Source organism: Suncus etruscus, chromosome 5, assembly GCF_024139225.1.
Source record: "Suncus etruscus isolate mSunEtr1 chromosome 5, mSunEtr1.pri.cur, whole genome shotgun sequence".
In the NCBI taxonomy this organism is placed as follows: domain Eukaryota; kingdom Metazoa; phylum Chordata; class Mammalia; order Eulipotyphla; family Soricidae; genus Suncus; species Suncus etruscus.
In genome coordinates, this window is record NC_064852.1 from 91,912,451 (window position 1) to 91,925,182 (window position 12,732).

The 12,732-nt window shown below is 41.5% G+C and overlaps 1 protein-coding gene across 1 annotated transcript in view; it reads left to right on the forward strand.

Moving 5' to 3' along the window:
• WIPF1 (WAS/WASL interacting protein family member 1) overlaps positions 1-12,732 on the forward strand; it is a 127,673-nt gene that overhangs the window by 45,449 nt on the left and 69,492 nt on the right. The window contains exon 2 of the mRNA XM_049773437.1: positions 815-884. The gene's annotated coding sequence lies outside the window, so the exon portion shown is untranslated. The remainder of the gene's footprint in view (positions 1-814; positions 885-12,732) is intronic.

Here is a 12,732-nt window from a genome sequence, read left to right on the forward strand (position 1 = left end):
AAAATTATAACACTGTAATTCACATGCCATTCCCCTCCTCATTTTTGATCAAAAACAGATCCTACAACTCTTCGCAACTTAGAAACATAAATGCTACCCTACTGTTGGGCTCAAAATGAACTGATCCATATGAACTGTTCTACTCCTAGAAAGACTGGAGGTCCTAGGCCTTCACTGTGCCTGGTTCCTTACTAGCCTTTATTTCCCATGTGCAGAGCATCTAAGAAGCAACATTCATTGCTTGACCCACATTGCTTTTTGTTAAATACTGTGGAGACCATATACCCTGTGGTGTTTGGGCCATTGATGTGCCAGGAAGTGAACTCATATGCCACTTGAGCCAGGTTATGGGTTATATATTGTAACAAAAATAAAATTTTGTGGGGCCGGAGAGATAGCACAGTGGTAGAGCATTTGCCTTGCATGCGCCGACTTAGGACGGATCCGGGTTTGATTCCCGGCATCTCATATATGGCTCTCCAAGCCTGCCAGGAGCAATATCTGATTGCAGAGCCATGAGTAACCCCTAAATGCCACCCGGTGTAACCCAGAAAACAAACAAAAAAAACCTAAAAAATAAATAAAATGTTGTTTTCCTACCAATAAAATGTTGACCTACTAATTCTGTAGCTACCATAATGCATGGAAACTGGCTAAGCTCTTTGAATGCCATATCACATTCCTGTTAATTAAATCATTCTCATTGTTCCAAGTAAAAGAATGGGAACCTAGAAGAATAAAGTTAGTCACTACAACTGCTAAACACATCGGGGATTTGAATTTACTAATTTGATTTCATAATCCTTCCTTTTAGGATGACCTGAGTTGGTTTACCAGTTCTGCCTTGTGAGTTAATCTCATCAATGTGGACAAGAAAGCTGCATGTGAGTAGATTATGCAAACAGGCATTCACTCAGACTCCCTGTTATATACAGGCACAAGGAAAACACAATCCTGGGTCTAAGTTCCCCAGTATCACCAAGAAGAATCTCTGAGCACAGAACCTGGGATTGTACCTGAGCATAATTGACCCTGAGCAGGCCCACCTATGCCCCAACTTCTCATGCCACTCCCCCACAAATAAAAAGGCTTACCCTGAATGAAGACTGGGGAGATAGTTCAAGTTTTAGAGCACATGCCTAACATGTGTGAGGTTCTGAGTATGACACCCAGTGTCATATGCCTTGTTCTCCCTGTGAACATTGCCAGGTATGGCCCTAGTAGCCCCCAGCACTGCCAGGCTTAAATATGGAGCAGTTAGGCCTGGTTCCACTGGGCATGGCCTCTAGAAAAAGAGTAAAAAAATAGAACTTTTACTGAGTGAATTGTAAGGCAGTTTCTGGATCTCAAGCCAGTTGTTTTATGAACAGAATTTGCCGCATCTTTTCAGTGTTTGATCAACAATGAAAATGAGGTGTGGGAGTGCTAGCAATTTGAGATTTAATGGAAATATGTTAAAAATTGTTACTTTGGAGGCTGGAGAGATAGCATGGAGGTAAGGCGTTTGCCTTTCATGCAGGAGAACCCGGTTCGAATCCCAGCATCCCATATGGTTCCCTGTGCCTGCCAGGGGCGATTTCTGAGCATAGAGCCAGGAGTAACCCCTGAGCGCTGCCGGGTGTGACCCAAAAACAAACAAACAAAAAAATGTTACTTTGGTTGTTGACATCAAGTCCAAGGTAGAAGAGTCCATCTGGGAGGGCTCTTGGCTTTGAGGACAGCTGGTCAGAAAGCTTGATGATTCTGGTTTAGATTACATCTCAGTGGCCATAAACCAATCTACCAAATGCATTGCATCAGCAAGAGAACTTCTTTACCTTTCATCTTCTTTTGGAGTTGCCTAAGGGCTTAGAAATATGATATATGGTATCATTTTGCAATATTGTTAGGGAAGAAAGACTTTAGCATGATGCAGTGCTCTAAAAATCCCCGAGGCACAATACAGAAACAATTGCTCTGGGGTCTGGCGACGTGACCTACACTGTGAAGCCCTGACCACCAAGGGCGTGCTCCCTGCAGCTCCTCCCTGTACAGTGAGCTTGTGATGAGCACGAGTTTAATGACCCTCAAAGCACAACAACGAGGTAATTTTTATATGTTCTAGAATCAACACTAGACTTGTCACATCACAGATATATTGTTCTATCTATAACTTACTCATTGGAATAAATTACTTAACTCTTAAAATCTTAAGTTTCTTTGTAGTATAAAAATATGTAGGGAGCCACTTCAATAGTATAGTGGGTAGGGTATTTGCTTTGCATAGAGCCAAACTGGCTTTGATCCCTGGCATCCCATATGATTCCCCAAAGACCACCAGGAGTAATTCTTACGTGCAGAGCCAGGAGTAATCCTTGAGCATAGCCAGGTGTGATCTTTCCCCCTCCTCCCAAAAATAGATACAAAGGTGTGTGTGTGTGTGTGTGTGTGTGTGTGTGTGTGTGTGTGTGTGTGTGTGTGTGTGTTTTACTGGGTATTGAACACAGGGCCTTTCACTTGTTAGGCAAGTGCTCAATTGCTACACCTTCACCTCTAATTAAATCGTGAAAATCTCCTCTTTGTGATGCAACCTGGTTCTCTTTTTAGTAACTTGAACCTTACTTGCAGGTCTTCATACAGTTTGCTATACCATTCTTCTTCTCTCCTACTGCCGGAGGACTTACAGAATTTCAATGCAAACTTTCACTCATACACATATGTGCAAAAACCTCACAGTCTGTCCTCTGTAGATACTTCCATAGATGTACACAGAACCTACCTGTCTTCAAACCGAACTTCGCAAAAACATTCCCCAGAATGATGCTATGACCTATGACCTGGCCCCTCTTTGCCCTACATATACCCACATGCGTTGTGAGCCAGTTCTCACAGTGGATAATAATGAGGGAAAAGGGGACCATGCATTTTTCTTTGTGTAGGGGGTCACATTAGCTTTACTCAGCTCTTATTCCTTGCTCTACACCCAGGGATCCCTTCTAGCTGGACACTGGTAACCATATATGGTGCTGGGGATCAGCCAAACCTAAGTAGGTTGCATGCAAAGCAGAGGCCCTACCTATTTGTTGTACTATTACTCTGAAGCCAAGGGGGAAAATTCTGGAGATCTTTTGTTACTTATAATATAATTTAATATAATATATTGATTTTTTTCTTTTTATTAGTAATTACTTCATTGAATGACTGTGAAATGCATAGTTTCAAAGTTGTTCTAGATTGAGTTTCAGTCACAAAGTGTTTCAACATTCATCCCTTCACCAGTATATATTTACTTCTACCAATGTCCCCAGTTTCTCTTCTGCCCTTCCCAGCCCATCCTTACCTGCCTCTATGGCATACAATTCTCTCTCTCTCTCTCTCTCTCTCTCTCTCTCTCTCTCTCTCTCTCTCTCTCTCTCTCTCTCTCTCTCTCTCTCTCTCTCTCAGGAAGATTTCTAATGCCTGTGAATGCCAATCCCTCCACCATAAAATCTGTTGTGGTCATTAACATGAATCTACAGTTGAATTTGCCAAAGCATTGAGTTGCCCTTGCCAGTTAGTAGATTCCACTGTGCAGACTCCAATTCAGCAGACAGTCACATGTAAAACACAACGTAGGTAAGATTTTCAAGCCAACAGATACTAAACACACACACTCTGTCTCAGTCTGTCTGTCTGTCTTTGTCTCTGTCTGTCTGTCTGTCTGTCTCTCTACCAGAGGAAAGGTTTCAAATTAATAAAAAAAAAAAAAACATGGAAAATCAACCAAAGTCAAGTAAGGGAAACAAACCAAGAAGAAAACAATGTAACAGAAGTAAGAGAAAGCATACAACAATGAATGTGGTGAGACTAAATTCCTTCAGTAAAATCAGTGGCTTTCAAGTTGATAAAAAAAAAAGATAATGTTATCATAACTATCTTCAGAAGTCACAGTTATACCTAAATTACACGAAAGGAAAGAAAAAAATAATGGGATATATTAGTGTACTAGCAAAAAAAAAAAAAAAAAAGAATAATGTAATGTTAAAAGTTATAAGGGGCCGGAGTGGTGGCCAGCTGTAGGGAGTTTGCCTTGCACACAGCTGACCTAGGACGGATCCCCTGGCATCTCATATGGTCTCCCAAGCCAGGACTGATTTCTGAGTGCATAGCCAGGAGTAGCCCCTGAGCGTCACTGAGTGTAGCCCAAAAACCACATATATATATATATATATATATTTATAGTTATAGTTATAGTTATAGTTATAGGACTGAATATGAAAATATATTGATACATAGTTGGCAAGATTTAAAATAATGAATTCTTGTGCACTGAACATATTAGATAAATAAAAAATATGAAATAAATGAAATAAATAGAAAATATGTTTTGTTTTTGTTTTTGTTTTTTTGGTTTTTGGGTCACACCTGGCAGGGGTTACTCCTGGCTCCAAGCTCAGAAATCGCTCCTGGCAGGATCGGGGGACCATATGGGATGCCGGGATTTGAACCACCGACCTTCTGCATGAAAGCAAATGCCTTACCTCCATGCTATCTCTCTGGTCCCTCAAAAATATGTTTTAAAAATACCAATATGGGGACAGGGAAGAAGCTCAAAGGGTTGGAGCACATGTTTTGTATACAGGAGACCTGAATTTTATCCTTGCTCTGCAGTCCTGGCCTAAACACTAAACCAGTTGTAGACCCTGATCCAGATGTGACCCCAAAACAAAATAACTAAATTCCAAATATAACAATACTAATAATATAAGCAAAATAGTTTCTATACAGAGTTTTCCATATTACAGTAATAGACATTAGCTACCATTATAGCTAATGCATTCATAATTTGATCACTTAGATGGAAATAAGCAGGATTAGAGGATTTAAAGACTATGCAGCACTTGTGAAATTAAGTGTTAGACCACAGAGAAAAAAATTCAGTTAATCAAAAAATCAGACATCTAGGCTACATATAATAATAATGTAGCATTGAAAATTAATATATGACACCTGCTACCCAGACCTCCCTCCAAGTACTAGAAAACTGAAGCATGATCCTTCAAATAATTCCCAGCAAGAAAGCTGGGAGGATCAAGAAGACCTTCCCCTGTGATTTGAAGTATTGAGACCTTCCTCAATGGAGGGAGATGGTCTCAGACCCTCAAAGACAGAGTTAGGCTCTGCTAGCATAGGGATGGTTTCATGAGCTCCTCACAGTGTGACACAGTAAACACAAAAGAAATTAAGGAGTAAACCCAGAATTTTTTGAGACTTCTTTATTATGTCCAAAAAGTCATTCTTTATATCCTAAACTACATAAACCTACACATCAAATATAGACTGTCTCCAATATTTTCCCACCGTATAGCATGCTAGTATATGCAAAAGAAACTACAATTGATAGGATGCGAACTGACTTAGGCAATGACTTTAAACCCAGAAAACATTAAGTGGATTTAGCAACCCCCTCTTTTATCAATATTGTGGACTTCAAGAGAATTTGTGATTTGAAGTAAAAGCAGAATGTCTAGGAGAAGGTAAGAAATCTTCTTTTTTTTTTTTTTGGTTGTTTTGTTTTGGTTTTTGGTTTTTGGGTCACATCCAGCAGCACTCAAGTGCTCCTGGCTCTGCACTCAGAAATCATTCCTGGCAGGCATGGGGGACCATATGGGATGCCGGTATTCGAACCACTGTTCGTCCTGAATCGACTGCATGCAAGGCAAACACCCTACCTCTGTGCTATCTCTCCGGCCCAGAAATCTTGAGTTGTTATTGTTTTTGAATTGTCTTTAGATACCACACATTAAACTACTTGAAGTAAAGTATTTGTTCAAGCAGCTTAAAGTCAGTGAAAATAGTTAAATGATGTCTGAAGTCCAAACAAGAGCTAATTAACTGATCTTCTTTCTCCATTCCCAGACTATAAGATCTACCATCAGATTAATATCACCTAAGGAGAAAAAAAAACATGAGAATAAATATACATTATAATATCAGGGATAATAAAACAGGAAGAAAAAAAACTAGCAACAAAAAGATAGAGCTTGAAACTAAGGAAGTGCCAAATCCCATTCAACTGGTGTTGGGTGTTTTCTTGTATAGGAGGCTAGGAATACTTTGATTAAAGCACTCCAAACAAGAATTCTAATTATAGATGGGGAAGAACTACTAAATTAAAATTAAAGGCAACTAGAAGTTTGCTTTAGTTCATAGATTTCATGTTTTCATTTGCTCATCGAGAAAGAATCCTGAATAGTTAGGTGGTTTGATGTGTGATGCCCAAAAGAGCATCCTGAGCACAAAAGAGTCACCAACAGAAACAGAAAAATCATTGGCAGGAGCATGTTAGAAGAGCACAGGAATAAGAACTGCCAATAGCGAAAGCTCAGTATTTTAACAGGAATGAATGTTGAATTATATTGCAAAGCACAAAGTTACATCTCTGGGGGCTGGAGTGATAGTACAGTGGGTAAGGTGTTTGCCTTGCATGTGCGCTACCTGGGTTTGATCCCCAGTATTCCATATGGTCCCCTGAACACTGGCCCTGAGTTCAGAGCCAGGAGTAACTTTTAAGTACTGCCAGATGTGGCCCAAAGAACCAAATTAAATAAATAAATAAATAAATAACAATAAACATCTCTGAGAGTGTACTGACATTTAATATATAGAAAGGAACAGATATTCCAGGCAGCAAGAACTTAGATGAATGACCACTATCAGCATTTTCCTGTCAAGGGTACATTGTGAAGGGGTGGATCCAGGGCCTACTCTAAGTGGGGAAACCTGGCACTGTCTCCACTATTAAAAGGAAGGTTATTCACATCAGTAAACCATGTCCATAGTCTCTGCCTGACATGAGCACTTAAATTAGCACTGTACCTGTGCACTCCTCTTCCAAATAACTCACAACTCCAGTCTTCTTGTGACAAAAACTTCAGACCAAAATTATGGGTCATTCTACATCATGCCTCATCAGGGCACCTCAGAATTGTCGAGTCACCAAAATCCAGGAAAGTCTAAGAAGCTCACACTCAAGAGGAGTGTTGAGAGACCTGACAACCAAATAGAGTATGTCCTGGAACAGAAAAGATGCCTTAGGTAAAAATGTAGGAGTTCTAAGTAAACTATGAACATTATATTGTTATTCTCTTTCATACACAAGATTTTCCTTGTGGAGATTGAAAGCTGAATGTATGGGAGCATGTATCATTACCTTTTTTTTTTTCTGTAAATCTACTAAAATTCATAAAAAAGTACTTTATTTATTTTAAAGTTAATGCCTAAATAGGGAAAAAGGAAAGAAAAATTATAAAAGGAGGTTAATTGAAGACTTTATTTATCTATCTAGACTTTATAACCATCTTTATTTAATTTAGTATTTCTCTAGAAATGCATGAAGAGATTTTAAAGGGAAATAAAAGAAATTTTGACGGGGGTTGGTTTTGGGGACATAACTAACAGTGCTCAGTGGTTATTCCTGGCTCTGCACTCAGGAATTATTTCTGGTGGGGCTCAGGGAAACATCTGGGATGCTGGTATTGAACCCAGGTCAACCATGTGAAAAGCAAGCGACCTACCTACTGTATTATCACTTTGGCCCCCAGAAAAAGCATCTTTGAAAGTCCTTTAAAAGTTGCACACAGCTCAAGCTTAGAGAGAATGTGGATAACTGCTTTGTGGAAAAAAGAAACTGGCAGCTTAATTCAGAATATGACACTTCTAAATACATTTAAATAGGCAGTTATTATTTCTCCTTTTAACTCTTTTAAGATGGTGAAATTTTGTCATTTCTTTCTCTCTTATATAGCTCCGATATTATTTAGAATCTTCTTGGTTCAACAGTCTAATCTAAATGTCCAGTTCAATCAGAAAATAGCCATCAGTTGTTGCAATGGTAAAACGATTGTGCTTACTTCCAAGCCAGAAATGAAATCCTGTGGTGTGGCTTCAGAGTTATACCACTGAACAAAATTCTGACTCTGGCCTTGTTTCCTTACCCAGTGTTCTCCCATGGAAAACTCTACCCTGAACTTAGAGGGTCATATTTTCAAGACATGGAACAGTGAACTAATCTCCAGTTACCTTTGTGAAAAACAAATTTAGTCTGAGCAACAGTACAGCAGGTAGGGCATTTGCCTTGAATGTGGCCAACCAGGTTTGATTCCTAGCATCCAATATGGTCCTCCAGGCACTGCCAAGACTAGTACCTGAGTGCAGAGCCAGGTACTAACTGAGCATGTCCTAAAAACAAACAAAATGGGAAAAGGAAAACGAACCAAAAAATGTCCTGGAGACAATAAAAAGTTCACACACACACACACACACACACACACACACACACACACACACACACACACACACACACACACCCTACTCTTGGATAATCAAACATAACCAATTTTGCTGGTAGTGGGAGTGGTATTTGCATCCACTCAAGTTGTACAATTATGTCCTACATCAGGAACATAATTTCCCTCCCTCTAAGCTCCCCACACTCCCAGATTCTAGTACCTGTGGGTCACGACAAGTGAAGGGACTATGAAAGAGAGAGCCAGGCCCTATCTGCAGAGACAAGGGGACTACCCCCCACTTCCTACCTGCCTCTGCCTCAGCTTCTATCAGGCAATGGCCTCACTGCTCTTACCTGGCCAGGTGACCCACCACCCACCCTAGGAAGATGACGTTGGCCCTTTGAGGGGCATCCAAAATGCTGGCATGTTCTGCAGGCCGCAAGGGGAACAGCTGCCAGCTTGTTAGCCCTGGAAAAAGAGGGACTTTGTTTTCTGAACCAGGAATTAGGGCACCCCGTTTGACATCAGGCCTAAAGCCTTTGGATGAGAACTCAACACAGTGCAGGGAAATTCAGGGCGCATGAAGCCGACTATCCAGAAATGTCAGAAGAGGCCTAGGATGGAAAGGGGAGCCGGGCCCCTTTTAGTACTTCTTGGTGGCTTTTCCCAGGCCTGCCCTGCTGATAGGAAACTGCCTGGCCCCCACCCCAAGAGAGTTCCCTCTCCTCTCTCCTTGCTCTCCCCTATCTAATCTTCTCATCTTCACCACCACTCCCTTGTGCCTGCTACCCCCTGGAGGGCCCTAGGGAGACAGCTGTGTGTGTAGACACAAGGTTTCCTCAGAGAAAATCAAGAGGCAAGACTCTTGTCACATGCCTCTGTGGTGGGAGAGCCGTGTAAGGCGCAGGGAGGAAGTGTAATGCCACACACAGCCCTGCAGGAAACGAACGGGTCAGAAGCTCGGGGCCTCTCAGGGATTCAGACGTGTCCACTCATCAGCTTCACACAACAGGTCAGTGTTGGCTTTCCCCAGAACAATCTTCTCCTCATCCTGCTAGAATGCTTCCCGGGTACTTTGTCCTGCTGCCCCAGCTGTGTTTGTGGCAGGGAATCTTGTGCATTGCAGTTCACCACACATTGTTAGAGGAACAAGCTTTGAGCTATGATTGTGAAAATGAAATTCTCTGACTCCCTTGCTTCCCTGTTGAACAGTTTTTTGCTCTGAAGGAAAAAAAAAAAAAAAAAAACCTTCAGATGTTACCAAAGACCTTATTTCATAGGATTCAGCAAAGCCTGGGGCCTCAGCATAAATCTGAAACAGGACAAATCAGCTTGTGTCTGCAAGGGTATGTGGGGGTGTTCCAAGGGTGGCAGAAAAAAAAAACAAAACAGAAATATTGTGGACAAGAACGTGCTGCTAAGCTGTATGCCAAAGTGGGTGGTGTTTTCTGAGCTTTTCGTCTGGTAAAACCAATCTTTTGGCGTGTATTTCCTGTTAAAATAACTTCTCAGATCTTTGCAATTTCTTTTTCTTTTTTTCCCCCTTTTCCTTCTTTTATGAACTTAAGAAGGTCACAGAGAGATGGGGTTGGGGGAGCTTAGATGTGAGATGCGGAAGTTTCTGTCTGCACAAGAGTTTAGGAAGCAGAAGAGCTGGGGGATTTGGGGGATCCCGAGAAAGTGGAGGGGAATGTCATGTGCAGGCTGTCTCCAACCTGGGCTTTCTTACTAAAGGGGATTTATAGTCTATTGAAGAGCCAGAGGACAATTGGAGTTGGAAGTCAGAGGTTAGAGACATCTAAAGGGCCTAAGGATTATTTACGCTCTGACTCATGAACAGTTTACGAAAAAAACACTTTTTTGGGAGGTGATTTTTGTGGTTTTGTTTTTGTTTTGTTTTGGATTTTGGGTGTTTTTGTTGTGTTGTTGTAGTCATCTTTTCGTTGTTGTTGTTTGGCCACACCCCACTGCTCAAGGCTTACGCCTGACTCTGCTCACGGATCACTCCTGGAATGCTTAGAGAACTGTACATGGTGCTGGGGATGGAACTGGAATCAGCTACGTGCAAGACAAATGCCTGAATTCTCGCTCCAGCCCTGAGTAGAACTTTAAGATAAGGAAAAGTTGCATTACCCAACAACCTTTCAGTCCAGCATGAAAAAAGCAAAATGTCTGAACTCTGATAAGAAGGAAGTTCTCTAGGCTGAGTCTGCGAATAAGCCCTCACCCAGATCAGTCTGCAAGGTTGCTGAGTTTTTTTACAGGACACTTTAGAAAGCAGCCTAGGTTTGTTTCCAAGGGCGAGTGAATGTGGGCAGAGAGTCAGGGAGAAAGAGGAGCGAAGGAACCAGTACTGGAAGTTTCTTGTTCTCTTCTTCATTCCTTTCCAGAGTATCCTACCAAGCGTCTGAAAAACAGAACGAGCAAGGAGTGAGTGTTGTTGAATGGACTCACGTGTTGTTTTGATCCCTATAATCCAAAATAAGCGGCACAGTGATGAAAGGAAGATGCCTTGTTGATTGTGTCCTTAGATAGCCCACATCTTAATTTTCTTAACGCTGTGTTGTGCAAGAACACGGAGAGGAAGCTGACAGTTAGGGAGAATTCTAAACTGGTGAGCTCAGTCCCAGGAGTTTCTCAAGTCCGGCATGAGCTCAGATGGGCAGCCCCAGTGTTTTCATAGGAGGTGTAAAAAAGAGCAGATCTGGGACTTGGTCGTAGAAGATCTTTGCACAAATTAGTGGAAAAGACACACAGCGGGCCAGTGCAATGTGCATGGCCTCTTCTCAAGGCACCATAACACCATGGAGTTCTGAAAAGAACCTCATGACATAGCCGGGATTGGCCATCCCTCCATTAAGCTCTTCTTTTGACTTTATTTTGCATGTTTTAGTTAGAAATAAAGTTTGATGATCAGAGAGTCTTATACTGGGCTCATCTGTTCATAGTGGAAAAGGGCTTTATATTTTGCTATGATACTTTCCAGATGGATTGGTTTTCTTTTTGTAAATGGATGCCTCCGATAACTGGTTTCTCTTTCTTCTGGGGACATCTGTTCTTCCTTTAGCCATTTCCAAAACATTTTTCCTCTCCTCATTCCTCCTTCTCCAACTTCCCACCTTTGCTGTGTTCCTGTTTGAAATGTAAGAAAAGACACATTAGGTATCATTATACAATACCCCTGAGCCCAAGGATCACTCCTAGCAGGGTTTAAGGGAATATGTGGGTTCACAGGGATTAAACCTGGACTGGCTACATGCAAGGCATGGTCTCTGGGTGTTTTAGACAAAGGCTCCAGGGTATGGGTCAACTGTCAGTATCACTGTCACACTGGCAAAGAGAAGACAGTTACAATGTTGTACAACCAATCTCCATGACTTTTTCATCTGCAACATGGAAAAATTTTAATTAGTAAACAACTCTCCAGCTCTCTTTCCCACTGGCCCCTGGTGGAGTCACACACATCCATATATATAATATATATCTATAGATACCCTACAATTTTTTTTTTTTTTTTGGTTTTTGGTTTTTGGGCCACACCCGGTGACGCTCAGGAGTTACTCCTGGCTATACGCTCAGAAGTCGCTCCTGGCTTGGGGGACCATATGGGACGCCGGGGGATCGAACCGCGGTCCGTCCTAGGCTAGCGCTGGCAAGGCTAGCACCACCGTGCCAGTCCCGATACCCTACAATTTTATCCCCTCGTGATTGGGTGGACATTTGAGTTGAGATCACCTTTTGGCTGTTATGAATAATGCTGTGAAAATGTCTCTTTGAGACCTGCTTTCTTTGGAATATAAAATCAAAAGTTGTTTTTCTTTTTGGGTCATACCATATTTTTCTTTTCTGTCTTGTTTTAGCTATTCTCAGGGCTTACTCCTGGCTCTTCTGTTCAGGAATTACTCCTGGAGAAGTTCAAGAGCCATTTGTGGTGCAAGGGTTCAAACCCAAGCTGGCTCATGTAAGGCAGAGACACCTTAGTTTTTATGCTATATCTCCAGTCCTTATTTTTTTTTTAAAACACCATGATTACAGTGTTGTTCATAATATAGGTTTTTTCCCCACAGATAAAGTTGTTCATGATTGAGTTTCAACCATACAATGTACAATGGCCTTCACCAATGTGCATTTCCTGCCACCAATGTCAACAGTTTCCCTCCCTGATTCCCTCTTCCTTCCCACCACCACCCTCTCCTACCTGCCTCTGGATTAAGGCATTTTACTTCTCTCTTTCTTCCTCCCTCTCTTTTTCTCTCTCTTTCTACCTCCCTCCCTCTCTTCCACTCTCTCTTTTCTTTTGTGACAATGTTGTTTGTACTACTGCAAATGATGGGGTGCCATGAATATCCATAATAGACCTTCTCTACTCTAAATGCACTCTGCTCTTTGTGGCAAGCTACCTACCATGGAATGGTCCTTCTGATTTTTATCTCTATTGTGTCTGGATATTATCCCTACACTGTCTTTTATTTTCCTTATAACT